This window comes from Balaenoptera physalus (assembly GCF_965194825.1).
Source record: "Balaenoptera physalus genome assembly, chromosome: 15".
Taxonomy (NCBI): Eukaryota; Metazoa; Chordata; class Mammalia; order Artiodactyla; family Balaenopteridae; genus Balaenoptera; species Balaenoptera physalus.
The window spans coordinates 57,440,685-57,455,228 of NC_138894.1; the positions used below are offsets into that span (position 1 = coordinate 57,440,685).

A 14,544-nucleotide genomic window follows, 5' to 3' on the forward strand; every position below is an offset into this window, starting at 1 on the left:
GCTTTTCCTCTAAGATAAGGAACAAGACAAGAGTGCCTACTCTCAACACTTCTATTCAACATGTACTGGAAGTCTTAAGCCAGAGAAATCAGGCAAGAAAAAGAAATAAAAGGATTCAGAACTGGAAAACAGGAAGTAAAATTATCTCTGTGTGCAGATGACATGACTTTGTATATAGAAAATCCTAAAGACTCCACCAAAAGCCTGTTAGATCTAATCAGTGAATTCAGTGAAACTACAAGATACAAAAATCAACATACAAAAATCAGGTGCACTTCTATATACTAACAATATATTATCTGAAAAGGAAAACAATCCCATTTACAATAGCATCAAAAACAATAGAATACTTAGGAATAAATTTAACCAAGGAGGTGAATGATCTGTACAAAGAAAACTGTAAGACAGGTATGAAAAAAATTGAAGACACAAACAGAAAGATTGTTCATGGATTAGAATTAACATTGTTAAAATTTCCATACTACCCAAAGCCATCTATAGATTCAATGCAATCTCTATCAAGATTCCAATAGCATTTTTTTACAGAAATAGAAAAAAAAAATCTTAAAATTCATATGGAACCACAAAAAACCATGAATAGTCAAAGCAATCCCGAGAAAGAACAAAGGTGGAGGCATCACACGTCCTGATTTCAAACTATATTACAAAGCTATAGTAATTAAAACAGTATGGTAATCATTTCTCAATAAATACATATACCAAATCATTACGTTGTATACCTTAAATTTATAATGTCAATTTTATCTCAATAAAGCTGGGAGGAAAAGGGAAAAAAGTTATCCAACATTACATGGCTGGCAAGTGGCAGAGCCAGGATTGATTCATCCCTCCCTTCCTCCCTCCCTCTTTCCGTTCCTTCAATGGTTATTGAGCTCCTAGTATGTGATGGGTATTATGCCAGACTCCCTGGATACAGACATAAACACAATAGCCAAGGTGGCCACTGCCCAGATGAAGATCGCCTTCTGCCAGGGAAGGCAGATAATGAACAACTAAGTCAAGAAAGAAGCAACACAAAGACAGATAGGTACAGTGCTATAAATAAATGAACAGAGGGATATAATCAGGAGGATCTGGGAAGGGGATATATGCTGAGACAGGATGATAAAGGATCTGTCCAGTTGCAAAGCACAGCTCTTTCCATGACCCCTTCCATCCCTCCAGTGTGCCTCTGCAGTTTATGTGACAGCCCACTTTCATTCCACATGTTCAACAACTAACTCTAGGTCTAGCAAATATTTGCAAACCTTACCATTGCCACTGACTCTCGGAGTCTTTTCCTAAGATGTTGCAGAATTCATAAAATGCTTCTCACCCTCAACAGAATAAAAAGGAGATCTGTGCCTGTATCCATGCATGACCAAAGATGAAGGATCATAAGAAAATTATTAGTGTATGCTTTGCTGATTATGGATAATTAGTTAGGACACTATGATCTGCAGGCTGCATGTGTGGTGGGAGTGTCCCCCACATGATGTGATTTGAAGGAAAGTAAAGCTTACTCACCTCTTTCCCTCATCACCACCACCCTCTCCCCCACCAAATCCAGAGTCCCATACCTACCAGTGTCCTGCAATACCTGAAATCCCCACCCTATCAATCAGATGCATTATGGTGGAAAGAGCAAGGAACAACATGCCCAAAGATCTAGTTTGAAGTTTAAACCTTTCACTGGTTTTGTGACCTTAAGGAAATCACTAGGATTCTCAATTTCTGTCTAGGAGTCTCAATTTCTGTCTAGGAGTCTCAGTTTCTGCAACTATAAATAAGGGGAAATATCCTATTTCTGGAAAGAATGTATGATTTAGAATGCATGAAAGAACGTTGAAAACTACCCAAACATCATGAATATTGGCCCAGTTGAAATGTAAAAGTTTCTTGGGAAAAGTGTCTAACTCAGAGTGATTTAATTAACTGAGCTCCTGCTGCCTCTTATTGCTTTACTCTTAGAGAACAGGGCACACAAGGGCCTGTCTGATAGAGGAAGGAGAGTCAGAGTGCTGGGAAGACAGGGTAGATGCATGTAAAATGAGAGCTTATTAGACAGCCAGATGGGCAGCATGAGAACTTTGGAGAGAGTGAATTAACCCAACTCAAGGCCTTCATACGTCCTCAGTGAGTTATGCAAACTCAAGACATCCTTGAGAAGAAACAGCTGGAAGGAAATGAAGGAGTGTTGAAGAACAATCCAGTCCATGTCACATGACTCAGACTCCTCCATTGCCAGGGCACAGCCCAGAAGACAGCAAGAGCCCAGCATGGGCCCTAGTGGGAGAGTCAGTCACAGAGGACCAACCAGGAAGGCAGGATTATCAACAGAAATCAATACTTAGTAAAACTCGGCTATAGCTTCAAAATGCACAACTCTGTACTCTTTCTGCCAACATTGCTCAAGTATGAGGGCAAAGCAGACTTTCCAGACTACAGTGACTGTGAGAGTTGACCACCTTAAACCCGTGAGAAGAAGTAAATCCACAGGGAAATAGGGGGTATAAGAAGTAGTGGTAAGCACAGAAACAACATATATGAGTCAATGTCATCCACTATTGAGTCTTTTAAGAACAACTGTTTTTTCATTGCTTAAAAATCAATATCAAGAAGTTCAAACTGTATAGATTATTAACTCCTTATGTCTTGGATAAGGAAAGAAAGAAAATAACTTCAGATGGAGAAAAACATTTAGTAAACAATGTATGCTTACCAACTTCAATCCTCATAACCCCCAGTGGTCCACCGTGGGGATGGCAGCAATAAAATATTTTGCCACCAAAAAGAAAAAAAATGTATGCTTAAAATAAAAGGATAATCACTTAATGGAAACACAACAAAATTAAAATGGCAATATAACTTTTAGCTTGTAAAAGCTAAAACTATAAAGCTTTTAAATAAAACATAGAAAATTATCTTCATGACCTTAAAGTCAGCCAAGATTTCTTAGAACCCTAAAAGTGCTAATTATTAAAAAAAAAATGATCATTTGGATTTGATCAAAATTAAGACACATTAAGAAAATTAAAACGCAATCAAAGGCTGAGAAAAAACTACTCTCAAAATATATATCTGACAAAGGATTGTACATTAAAAACTACAAATGAACAATAAAAAGATAATCTAAGAAATAAGAGGATGACAAACACATCTACCATCTGCCCCAACAACTCCATTCTTAGATATTTACACAAATTCGTTTAAAATACTTCAAAAAAAGATATGTACATAGCACCCTTATTCGTAAAACCTAAAACGTTTCCAAACCCAAATGTCCATCGAAAGGTGAATGGATATATAAACTTTGGTATATTTAAACAATGGAATATTATTCAGCAATAAAAATGAATAAACTACTGATACATACGGCACACTGGTAAATCTCAAAAACATTACGTGAAATCAATGAAGCCAGGCACAAAGGAGTAAATACTGTATGATTCCGTTTTTATAAAGTTCAAGAACAGGCAAGACTAACCTGTGGTGACAGAAGTCCAAAATGACTGTCTTGGGATGAGGCCTTGACTAGAAAGGGGAACATTCTATGGATGGACAGAGTCTACTGTTTGTGTGGTGGTTACACAGATGTAAACAATTATCAAACCTACCAAACTGAACACTTAAGATCTGTGCATTTTATTGTGTGTAAATTATACCTCAGTTTTTTGACAATCCACAAAAGAAGTCTGATAGTGTTCCTTTAGTAGCAATTAGAAACCATAGCAGAGGAGGGGGGAAAAAAAAAACCCCTCATGACAGCAATGAAACCTATAAAGCATAGGAGTAAATATAAGAAGTGTAAGACTTTCACAAAGAAAATTATAAAACTTATTAAGAATAGACCTAAGTGAAGATAAAATAATGTTCACCAATGTGAACTTTTAATATTGTAAAGATATTATCCCCTGCCCCCAAATGACTGTATAAATTCAATGCAATTCCAATGAAATTCCCAGCTTTAGTTCACAGGTAGAGATTCATGGAACTTTAGAAATCAACTTGGCTGTATCAAGTAAAGATGCACATATCATGAAACTTAGAATTTTGACTTCTAGAATATGTTCCAAGGAAAAGTCTTATCTTTATGCACAAAAAGACATGTACAAAAATGATCACTGCACCATTCTTTTAAAAACACCAATAAACACATAAGTTGCTTTTAATTACTGCTGAACTATTTCTTCATATTGGAGAACTGGTCTGAATGAAGTTGATTCTTTAGAATTTAATGATAAATCCTTTGTGGCTTAGTTTCATGGCCAATTTTTTTAAGTAATCTTTTTTACTCAAACTGATGTGCATTCTGTGTTTGTTCATTACTTATTTACCTTTCTTCCTGGATTTAACTGCTTCCTCCCAGATTCACTTCATTTCTAGCTGGAATACATCCTTCACTTCTTTCAAAGTAAACCCTTGGTAGTAATTACTATGAGACAATGTATGCCCCCAAATACCTGTATTCCAACCTCACATTTAAATAATAATTTTGCTCACTATAAAACTCTAGTTTTATTGTCTTTTCTTCAACATTTTGAAGATATTAATTCACTGCTTTCCCATATCTGGTGTAGCTGCTGATTATACATATGGTCATACAAGGTATATAAGTATAATCATACAAAGTCTGATTATAATCTGATTTTCTTGCTCCTTTTGGGTAATGTGCTTTTCTATTTTTGAAATCTTGCAGAATTTTCTCTTTTTCTTTATATTCTTTACTGTCACTGTGGAATATTTCTGTGTGAGGTCACCTCTCCTCTTCCACACACTGTGTCCTGTCAGTTCAGGATCTTCTGTGATTCTGTTGATGCAAATTTCCACTTCTACTTCAATCCTTCATCTCTATCAAACTGCCATCTCTTCATCCTTTTCCAATGCATTCTGAGAAAACTCCTCATTCCAGTATTTCCGCCTACTAAAGTATTCTTTGGCTGTATCCATTCCCATATGCAGCCCATCCACCGAGTTCCTTATTTCAACAATTATATTTAGGTACCCAATATTTGCAACTGGTTTCTCTTCCTATTTGCTTCTCCTTTCTTTATTTTATTCAATATTCTCCTTTATGTCTAAGGATAATTACTATGCTTAATTTTTTAATTATTGTTCATTCTATTTCCTCTGGTTTATCTTCGTTGTTAAATTTCTTCATAGAACATTTACTCCTCACATATCTCACCATTTTTCCTTGTAAGCTCATCTTTTATTCCTTTAGGACTATCAACTGTTTTGCTAATACCTGAGAGAGATGTAAAAGCTTAGGCTTGGCTTGTTTTCCAAGTGAGTTAAAGGAAGATGATCTTCAAGGAAAAATATCTCAAAGTTTGCAATCTGAATTCAGTCATTTTCTGACCACCACCACCAACCCGGCCTAGGAGACATCTCATCACCAGGCATGTTGTTATAAGCACAGATAGTCTCTCGTATCACTGCCTAGCCCACAGGATGGAAGGAGAAGGCACGATAAGGGAGTGCTCAGGGGGCACACAGGTATTGTGGCTACTGGCTTCTCACTTTGGCTCTGGGGTTGCCCTGGCACTACCCTGCCACTTCTGCCTAGTGCCACTGCTTTCCCGTCCACAAAGAAGGCAGGAAATGCATCAGCAGAGTAATGTGGGGAAGAGAAAGGACACACTCAAAGTCTCTTCCAGCCAATCCCTCAGATGTCCCTGGCCTTCTTCCTCTCCAGTCTGGCAACAAAACATTCATCTCCCTGGGGTTCTCACAGTTTTTGCATTAGTTAATGAAAATGGCTGAGATCCACCCATCTTTTTTTCCTGTGACATCTCCATTGTTGGGTTCAGAGAAGAAAGCCAACACCATGCAAATATTGAGTGATAAGGGACCCCAGGTTTATTTAGGCTATACAATAAAAACTTTGTCAAGAGAAATTTTTTAAAAATACACTAAGACAAAGGTATTGATGACTGAGTACAGAGCTAGATTACATGCCAGCTCCCAGCTCAGGCTGCACAGCTTTCCTGACCATCCTCAAACCAAAGAGAGAACTTTAGAATCAATTTAATTTAATCAAAGCTCACCAAGGGCACTAGAGAGAGAACATTTGACTACTTTCAACGATTGCCCAAAGGCAATAACTCCTGAGAGGAATGAATACACACTCACAGAAATATATCCTATAGGGCATAGTCTGTGACCTCATTTAATTCACCTTTACTTTTAACATATCTTTTCAAATTTTCATAGCTCTCTGTTCCTTTCCCTCTCTGATATCAAATGCTCATCTATTCTAATTTTATTTATTCTGTTCCAATGAAAAGATATGAACAATGGCTGGGACAAAGAGTCCTTCAGGGTTTCATGGGTTCTCATATCACAAAGGCTACAATCTGGTTCCTTCAATGAATTCTGGGTAAACACTAATTACTCTGAGATTGAGCAAGACACTCCCATGGCTCAATTACAGAAATTCTGGATTACAGAGGACAGAATCAAGCTCCCTTATTCTGCCAAAGTCAACTCAGTATCTGCACAGTATCCCATGGAAAACTGAGAAAGGCGGCCATGACTTGAGACTCCTGGGAATTTGCCCTGCTGGAGACATTATCTTCACCTAATGAAATAATATCAATTTAAAAGCCAAATCACTTCTGGATAAACAGTTCAAGTGTTCCTCATACAAAGCCCTTTGAATAAGCATGAAATAAAAATGCTGTCATTATGAATTATATTAATGGTGAGATTGAAAGTAAATCTTTAACACATTGAACATTACAAGACTTCCCCCAAGTCCCTCTACTGTAAAACAGGGACACGAGACCATCATTACAGGTCAATAACAATACAGTTCCCAGCAATAATGAGCATTTCTGATTTCTCCTCCTCTGGTTCAAGACCTAAGTAGACCCACACGCAGGCAGACACAGACACAGACACAGACACACACACACACACACACACACACACAACACCATTACAGAATGTTTTCCCCTCTCAGCCTTTGCCTTTATTTCCTTCTCTGTTCCCAACCTGTAGCCAGAACTCATACATATGGTTCTCCCAATGAGAGAAATATCTACTAAGACTCCATCCACCTGACCAAAAAAAGAAAATTAAAAATTGAGAAAAGTAGATAATGACCAACCAAGATTCTTTAGTCCCTTCCTTCTCCTTTCAAAGAGAAACTGAACCTCAACCTCTTTTTCCCTTCACTGATAAAGCAGGAGGTCTTGGGGAAAACTGGCCCAGCCTCTGACAAGTTAGGTATCATCATCTCCCATTTTACAGATGAAGCAGCTGAGGCTCCTAGAAGTAAAACAACTTGCCAAATATACCACAAGCAAGTGGCAACGGGTGAACTAGAATGCAGCTTTTGTACTTCTTAAAACAGTCTTCTCCCCATCGCCCAACACTGTAGGTTTTTAACCAGATGCTCAAGTATTCTCAATGCATCATAGCCTGTGCAGAGTTGGGAGGACAATGGTATTTCTCTACTTTTATTACTTCAAATCTCATCAACCGTTTTATTTCACAACCTCAAAAAAGCTTCTCTATTTCACTGTGGTGGGTTTCAACCCCCTACAGTTGACTTTCTGCCACCCTTTGTTAACGGGCAATCTCCAGGCCAATGCAAGGTCACCATCTAGTGGTAAGAGCTACTAACTACAGGCTACACAGCACATCTTAGCAGATCTTTGCACCCCTTTTGCCCTCTTCCCACGCCCACCTCTCACCCCGCCATTATTTCCATCAAACATACAGAAATAATTTACAGAGGAAATAAGGAATTTTTAACTATATAAAACAGAGTAATTTTTCAATTATTTTTAAGATTTAGGCATTTACTAAGTCAATACACTTAGACTCATGTATAGGTAATGATCTACCCTGCCAGTGGACTGTTCTTAGCCTAGAGCTTGACATGCAAAGAAGCATCAAGAGAAGACTAGATACGAACCACATGGCAGATCATTATAGATGACCACAACTCGGGGTAAGCTCAGGATAAGTGCTCTACTTCACTAAAGGACCTCAAACCATCTTAGCAACTTCCTGAAAATTGAGCAAGCACTACTCAAGCAAAACAAGCTACTTCTAAAAATAACATGAATTCTGATTCTACGCTCAAACATCAAGTATTTTTTGAACACATGCTATAGGCTTAAAAAAATAACATGAATATGTTAGGTAAGTATTGAACAGTCCTCTAGCAAGCCTGCTTTTGCACACCATTCACTATTCCATAGAATCCGCTGTCTTCCTATTAAACAAATATTTTTAAGTGCTAAATTCTGTCATCTTTTTTTGGTCCTAAACATGAGCTTCTCTGCAGCTTTTAGCACCCTTGACCAAGGGCTCTTCCTCAAACTCTCTATCTTTAATTCCTTGACCTATATACTCTCTTGATGATATGCACACCTCTCGGATCACGACTCTAGTTTTAGTACCCCCCCCCCCACCATGCCTCTGAAGCTATGGATCTATCCCCCAAAGATCTAGCTTGGGACTCCTTTTATTCTTTTCACTTTATCCTGACAATCCATCACATGTGTGACTTCAACTATCGTGTCGATATCTCCATTCCTGACTTTTCTTTTAAGCTCTAGTGTCACATTTTTAACTGCCTACTGGATATCTCCCCACTGGAATTTCAAACTCAACATGCCTAAATCAGAGAGCAGCAACTTCCCCTCCAACTCCACTTCCCTTTATTCACCATTTCAATCCATCAGTCTCCATACGTTGCTGCTCCTTTAACTCCTTCTTTTCCCAATGCACTCTCATCTAACCATCTCCAGGGGCAGTCAGGTCTGTATCTGCATTGATCTCTCACCATCCCTTTCGCCCTTCTCTCCCCAAGGCCACTACTCTGATTCAGGCTCTCATTCCCTTCCACTCTGACCACAATTTTTCAACTATTATTTGTTCTATGTATATTTGCTGAGAACCTATCACATACCAGGCATTTACCAGGCGCTGGGAATAGAGCAGGGACCAAATGAGATAGCAGACTTGCTCTGATGGGTTTTATTTGTTACTGTCGAGAAAGAGAAAACAAACAAATATACGAAATGAGGAAAGGCACAAAGAAAATCTTCAACATTCTCATCCTTGTCTCCTTGATTCAACAGAACAAAATCTCCATCATCATCTTGAACCTTTAGTTTCTTAGTTATTCTGCTCTACCTTTTATAGGTGACCTGTAATGAAACTCAGAGAAATTCCAATTTTTGCATAGTTGATGGCAAAAAGCGGAAAAGCAAAAGCCAATTGTTTCCCTAAATGTTAAACTCTTGCTTAACTTTAAAATCATTTTCATAAATTAAGAAACAACTTCTAAACTTTTGAGAGTTAATTAGGCAAAAAATTGTACATGTGCTTTGCCATAGCAAAAACTGTGAAACGAACAACTTTTGTTACTTGGAGGCAAAGTTAGTATTGTGTGCCTGTTTTGATCATTTAGTTGGAAACCTGAAAGTCTAAATTATGTTTATTGTCCTCAGTAAAAGGTATTATCCCATCAACCGATGCTAATTAAGCCTAAAAAGCAACCAACAAGATTTGCGTTTGTTCATATCCTCAGTATTAACTTCTGATTTTTAAGGCCTTATATACTTGAGTGATTGATTTATTCATTTATTCTTTCTTTCATTTAACAAACATTTATTACAGAATGCTTTAGAATGCTTATTACGTGCCAGACATGGGACTGGTTTCTGGGGTAGAGAAATATGACATTGTGACTATCCTCAAGAAATTCACAATCTAGCATGACAAGAATTTTGTGAAACAGTGAGAGAGGTGAGAGTTATAACAAAACTCAAAGTTCTGTGGGAAGAGGATGGTTAGGAGTCAAGCAAAGCCTCACCAAAAAAAGACAACTTAGGTTGGGTCTTGAGAGATGAGAGTTTTTCAGTTGAGATGGGGAAGGGTATTGCAGAGAGAAGGAAAAAAGATGTACTCAGGGGTGTGACACAATAGAATATCCACTGGGGCAACTGCCAATACCTGACATAAGAGTCCCAACTTTAGATAACAGAGGGGGAATAAACCAGTTATCAAACTTGAACAGAAATGTCAATACATTGTCATACTTGCACAAAATTGGCAGATGTTAGCCAGTTTCTGACATTAGCTTGCTTGACATGTACTCAAATGACCTTGACCATGCTATAAGGATAGAAACTTTCAGCCACTGACTCTGCCTTTAGTCATATCACAATTCTTCCAAGAACTTAAATTAACATATCATCAACGTGCCCAGGTTTCCCAAGGCAACCATGAATTTATTAAAAGAAAATTTAGTTCTGCCTGCTGGTTTGTGTTATCTAGTGTTTGGCTGTTTTTGTTGTTACCACAGCAACAGGTGGACACAGAACATGTGGTACTGCTAAAATATTGCTTTATGAAGTACTTTCTGGTATTATTTCCACCAGAAGAGTTAAAGAGAATATAATGAGCCACTGTCTCTGAGGAGGCACCAAAACAGAAGAAGAGGGAGTAAGACAAGGGACTGGGTTCCAAAAAGGTTTCACAGACCACATCCCGTGGCAAAGAATTAATAGCTCTCCCTGGAAAAGCCTCTGAGGTAAACAGTGGGTTAACAATGCTAATAATGCAATGTGAACTTGACCCTCCCTAAGAAGGAGAGGGTACTCAGGCTTTCCAACCTAACTGACCACGGACCACTTTTTCATCTAGAGGTGCAGGGACCAGGAAACATACATCGAGTTAAATACTACTATAGCTTTAAAAAAAACACCTATATTAAGAACCTTAAATGCAACTAAGTGAAAGAAGCCGATCTGATAAGGCTACATACTATTTGATTCCAATTATATGATGCTCTGGAGAAGGCAAAACTACGGGGACCGTAAAGATCAGTGGTTTTCAGGGGCCTACGGGGTAGGGAGCAATGAATAGGCAGAGCACAGAGGATTTTTAGGGTGGCGAAACTATCTTGTATGATACTGTAATGGTGGATACGTGTCATTATACATTAGTCCAAACCCATGGAATTATAACACCAAGAATGAACCCTAACACAAACTACAGACTTTGAGTGATAATGATGTGTCAGTGCAGGTTCATCCATTGTAACAAGTGTACCACTCTGATGGGAGGTGTTGATGGTAGGAAAGGCTATGTATGTGCAGAGCCAGGGGGTATACTGGGAAACTCTCTGTACTTTCTGCTCAGTTTTGCTGTGATGTAGCTGCTCTAAAAATCTGCCCTAAAAGATAAAGTCTATTTTTAAAAACTACATTATATCCTATATAAGAAAACTATAAAATTAAAGAAATAGCCTCTCATGAAGCCATGATTCCCCAAGGTCCCTTCTCTATGTATTGAAAACAGTGCTTCAGGTGAACAGTTATTGACTGGACCCTGTACTAGGTGCTGTGGTAGAAACAGGAGAAGAAGAAATCTTGGTCCTTAAGAGTTTGCATGATGGGGAGAGAGGAAAAATTAGAGATAGATAGATAGATAGATAGATAGATAGATAGATGATAGATAGATAGATAGGAAACAATTAGGAAAACATATTTAGCCAATATTTATTGGGTGCACTTCATGTGCCAGGTATGGTCATGATGGTAGGCTTAGGTATTTAGTAATGAACTGTGGTCCTTCTCTTCATGGAGCTGACTGTCTACGTGGAGAGAAAAATATTAAATCAGCAAAAACACAAACAAGACTGTGTTATGTAGCCTAACAAAAGCAGCTTAATTTAGAATCTGCTATAGACAGCTATTCTGAGGTAGTGACATTTGAGCTGCAATATAAGAGACTAGTCAATTGAAAAGGGAGCAGTGCTCCCGGCAGAGGAATACTGTGTGTAAAATCCCTGAGACGGGACCAGCTTTCAGTTCCTGGAATTGAAAGGTGCCATTGCAAACAGGAGCCTATAGGAGAGGAGAATGGAGAAGTGGGCAGCGCACAGCAGGCAAGGCCCCGAGCACAGGTTAAGGAGCTTTAATTCCATTGGAAATGGGAAGGCTTTGAAGGGTTTTAGGCAGAGAAGTGACATAATCTGCTCAATGTTTTAACAGTGTTGGATTCTAGGGATAGCTCACTCATCAGGTTTGCTAGTGGAGTGACTAATTCATTCTCTGATGAAATGGAAGTCCAGAGAAAGAGGGAGCCACTTGGGCTGAAGTTTAAGTGTGACTGGGGAATGGAGTGGGTGGGCATGCATTTATTAAGAGCATTTATTAGGAAGCTTATCATACAGTTGCAAGGAGCTTCTGTCAGTAGAGCAGTATCTGTATGTGTATGTGGGGGAGAGAGGGTGTAGGTTTTCCATTCACAGAGCTTGGTTTGAGCCAGTAGGAAAGAAAGAGCCTGTGAAAGGCCCCACTGATTCCTTAGCATCAGGGCAGTGTGTTTTTGCCCAAGCCTCTGCTATTGTAACACAATTTCTTCTGAGAGAGGTAATAGCATCAGTAGTCACCAGCCACTGCCTTAGCCGGGAACCAGTTAATAGTCAAAATCTAGAGAGGTCCCAAGTGAATGGAACTCGGACAGGGGACAGAAACAGTGGCAATTTGGCACAAGCCTCCTCTCTGCGGCACTGTTTTTTTTTTTAGCATATTTATTTTTTAACATCTTTACTGGAGTATAATTACTTTACAATGCTGTGTTAGTTTCTGCTGTATAACAAAGTGAATCAGCTTTACATACACATACATCCCCATAGCTCCTCCCTCTTGCGTCTCCCTCCCACCCTCCCTATCTCACCCCTCTAGGTGGTCACAAAGCACGAAGCTGATCTCCCTGTCTTTATTCCTGCCCTGCCCCTAGGTTCTTCACAACTTTTTTTTTTTTTAAGATTCCATATATATGTGTTAGCATATGGTATTTGTTTTTCTCTTTCTGACTTACTTCACTCTGTATGACAGACTCTAGGTCCATCCACTTCACTACAAATAACTCAATTTCATTTCCTTTTATGGCTGAGTAATATTCCATTGTATGTATGTGCCACATCTTCTTTATCCATTCGTCTGTCAATGGACACTTAGCTTGCTTCCATGTCCTAGCTATTGTAAATAGAGCTGCAATGAACATTGTGGTACATGACTCTTTTGAATTATGGTTTTCTCAGGGTATATGCCCAGTAGTGGGATTGCTGGGTCAAATGGTCACTCTATTTTTAGTTTTTTAAGGAACCTCCATACTGGTCTCCATAGTGGCTGTATCAATTTACATTCCCACCAACAGTGCAAGAGGGTTCCCTTTTCTCCACATCCTCTCCAGCATTTATTGTTTGTAGATTTTTTGATGATGGTCATTCTGACCAGTGTGAGGTGATACCTCATTGTAGTTTTGATTTGCATTTCTCTAATGATTAATGATGTTGAGCAGCTTTTCATGTGTTTGTTGGCAATCTGTATATCTTCTTTGGAGAAATGTCTACTTAGGTCTTCTGCCCATTTTTGGATTGGGTTGTTTGTTTTCTTGATATTGAGCTGCATGAGCTGCTTGTAAATTTTGGAAATTAATGCTTTGTCAGTTGCTTCATTTGCAAATATTTTCTCCCATTCTGAGGCTTGTCTTTTCATCTTGTTTATGTTTTCCTTTGCTGTGCAAACGCTTTTAAGTTTCATTAGGTCCCATTTGTTTATTTTTGTTTTTATTTCCATTTCTCTACGAGGTGGGTCAAAAAGGATCTTGCTGTGATTTATGTCATAGTGTTCTGCCTATGTTTTTCTCTAAGAGTTTTATACTGTTTGGCCTTACATTTAGGTCTTTAATCCATTTTGAGTTTATTTTTGTGTATGGTGTTAGGGAGTGTTCTAATTTCATTCTTTTACATGTAGCTGTCCAGTTTTCCCAGCACCACTTACTGAAGAGGCTGTCTTTTCTCCACTGTATATCCTTGCCTCCTATGTCATAGATTAGTTGACCATAGGTGTGTGGGTTGATCCCTGGGCTTTCTATCCTGTTCCATTCATCTATATTTCTGTTTTTCTGCCAGTACTATACTGTCTTGATTACTGTAGCTTTGTAGTATAGTCTGAAGTCCGGGAGCCTGATTCCTCCAGCTCCATTTTCCTTTTTCAAGATTGCTTTGGCTATTCAGGGTCTTTTGTGTTTCCATATAAATTGTGAAATTTTTTGTTCCAGTTCTGTGAAAAATGCCATTGGTAGTTTGACAGGGATTGCATTGAATCTGTAGATTGCATTGGGTAGTATAGCCATTTTCACAATGTTGATTCTTCCAATCCAAGAACATGGTATATCTCTCCATCTGTTTGTATCAACTTTAATTTCTTTCATCAGTGTCTTTTTGTTTTCTGTATACAGGTCTTTTGTCTCCGTAGGTAGGTTTATTCCTAGGTATTTTATTCTTTTTTTACAATGGTAAATGGGAGTGTTTCCTTAATTTCTCTTTCAGATTTTTCATCATTAATGCATAGGAATGCAAGAGATTTCTGTGCATTGATTTTGTATCCTGCAACTTTACCAAATTCACTGATTAGCTCTAGTAGTTTTCTGGTAGCATTTTTAGGATTCTCTATGTATAGTATCATGTCATCTGCAAACAGTGACAGTTTTACTTCTTCTTTT

General features: G+C 38.4%; 1 protein-coding gene across 1 annotated transcript in view; it reads right to left on the bottom strand.

The window, feature by feature from the left end:
* Positions 1 to 14,544, bottom strand: part of LOC309644244 (uncharacterized protein) — a 766,088-nt gene that overhangs the window by 612,252 nt on the left and 139,292 nt on the right. The window lies entirely within an intron of this gene.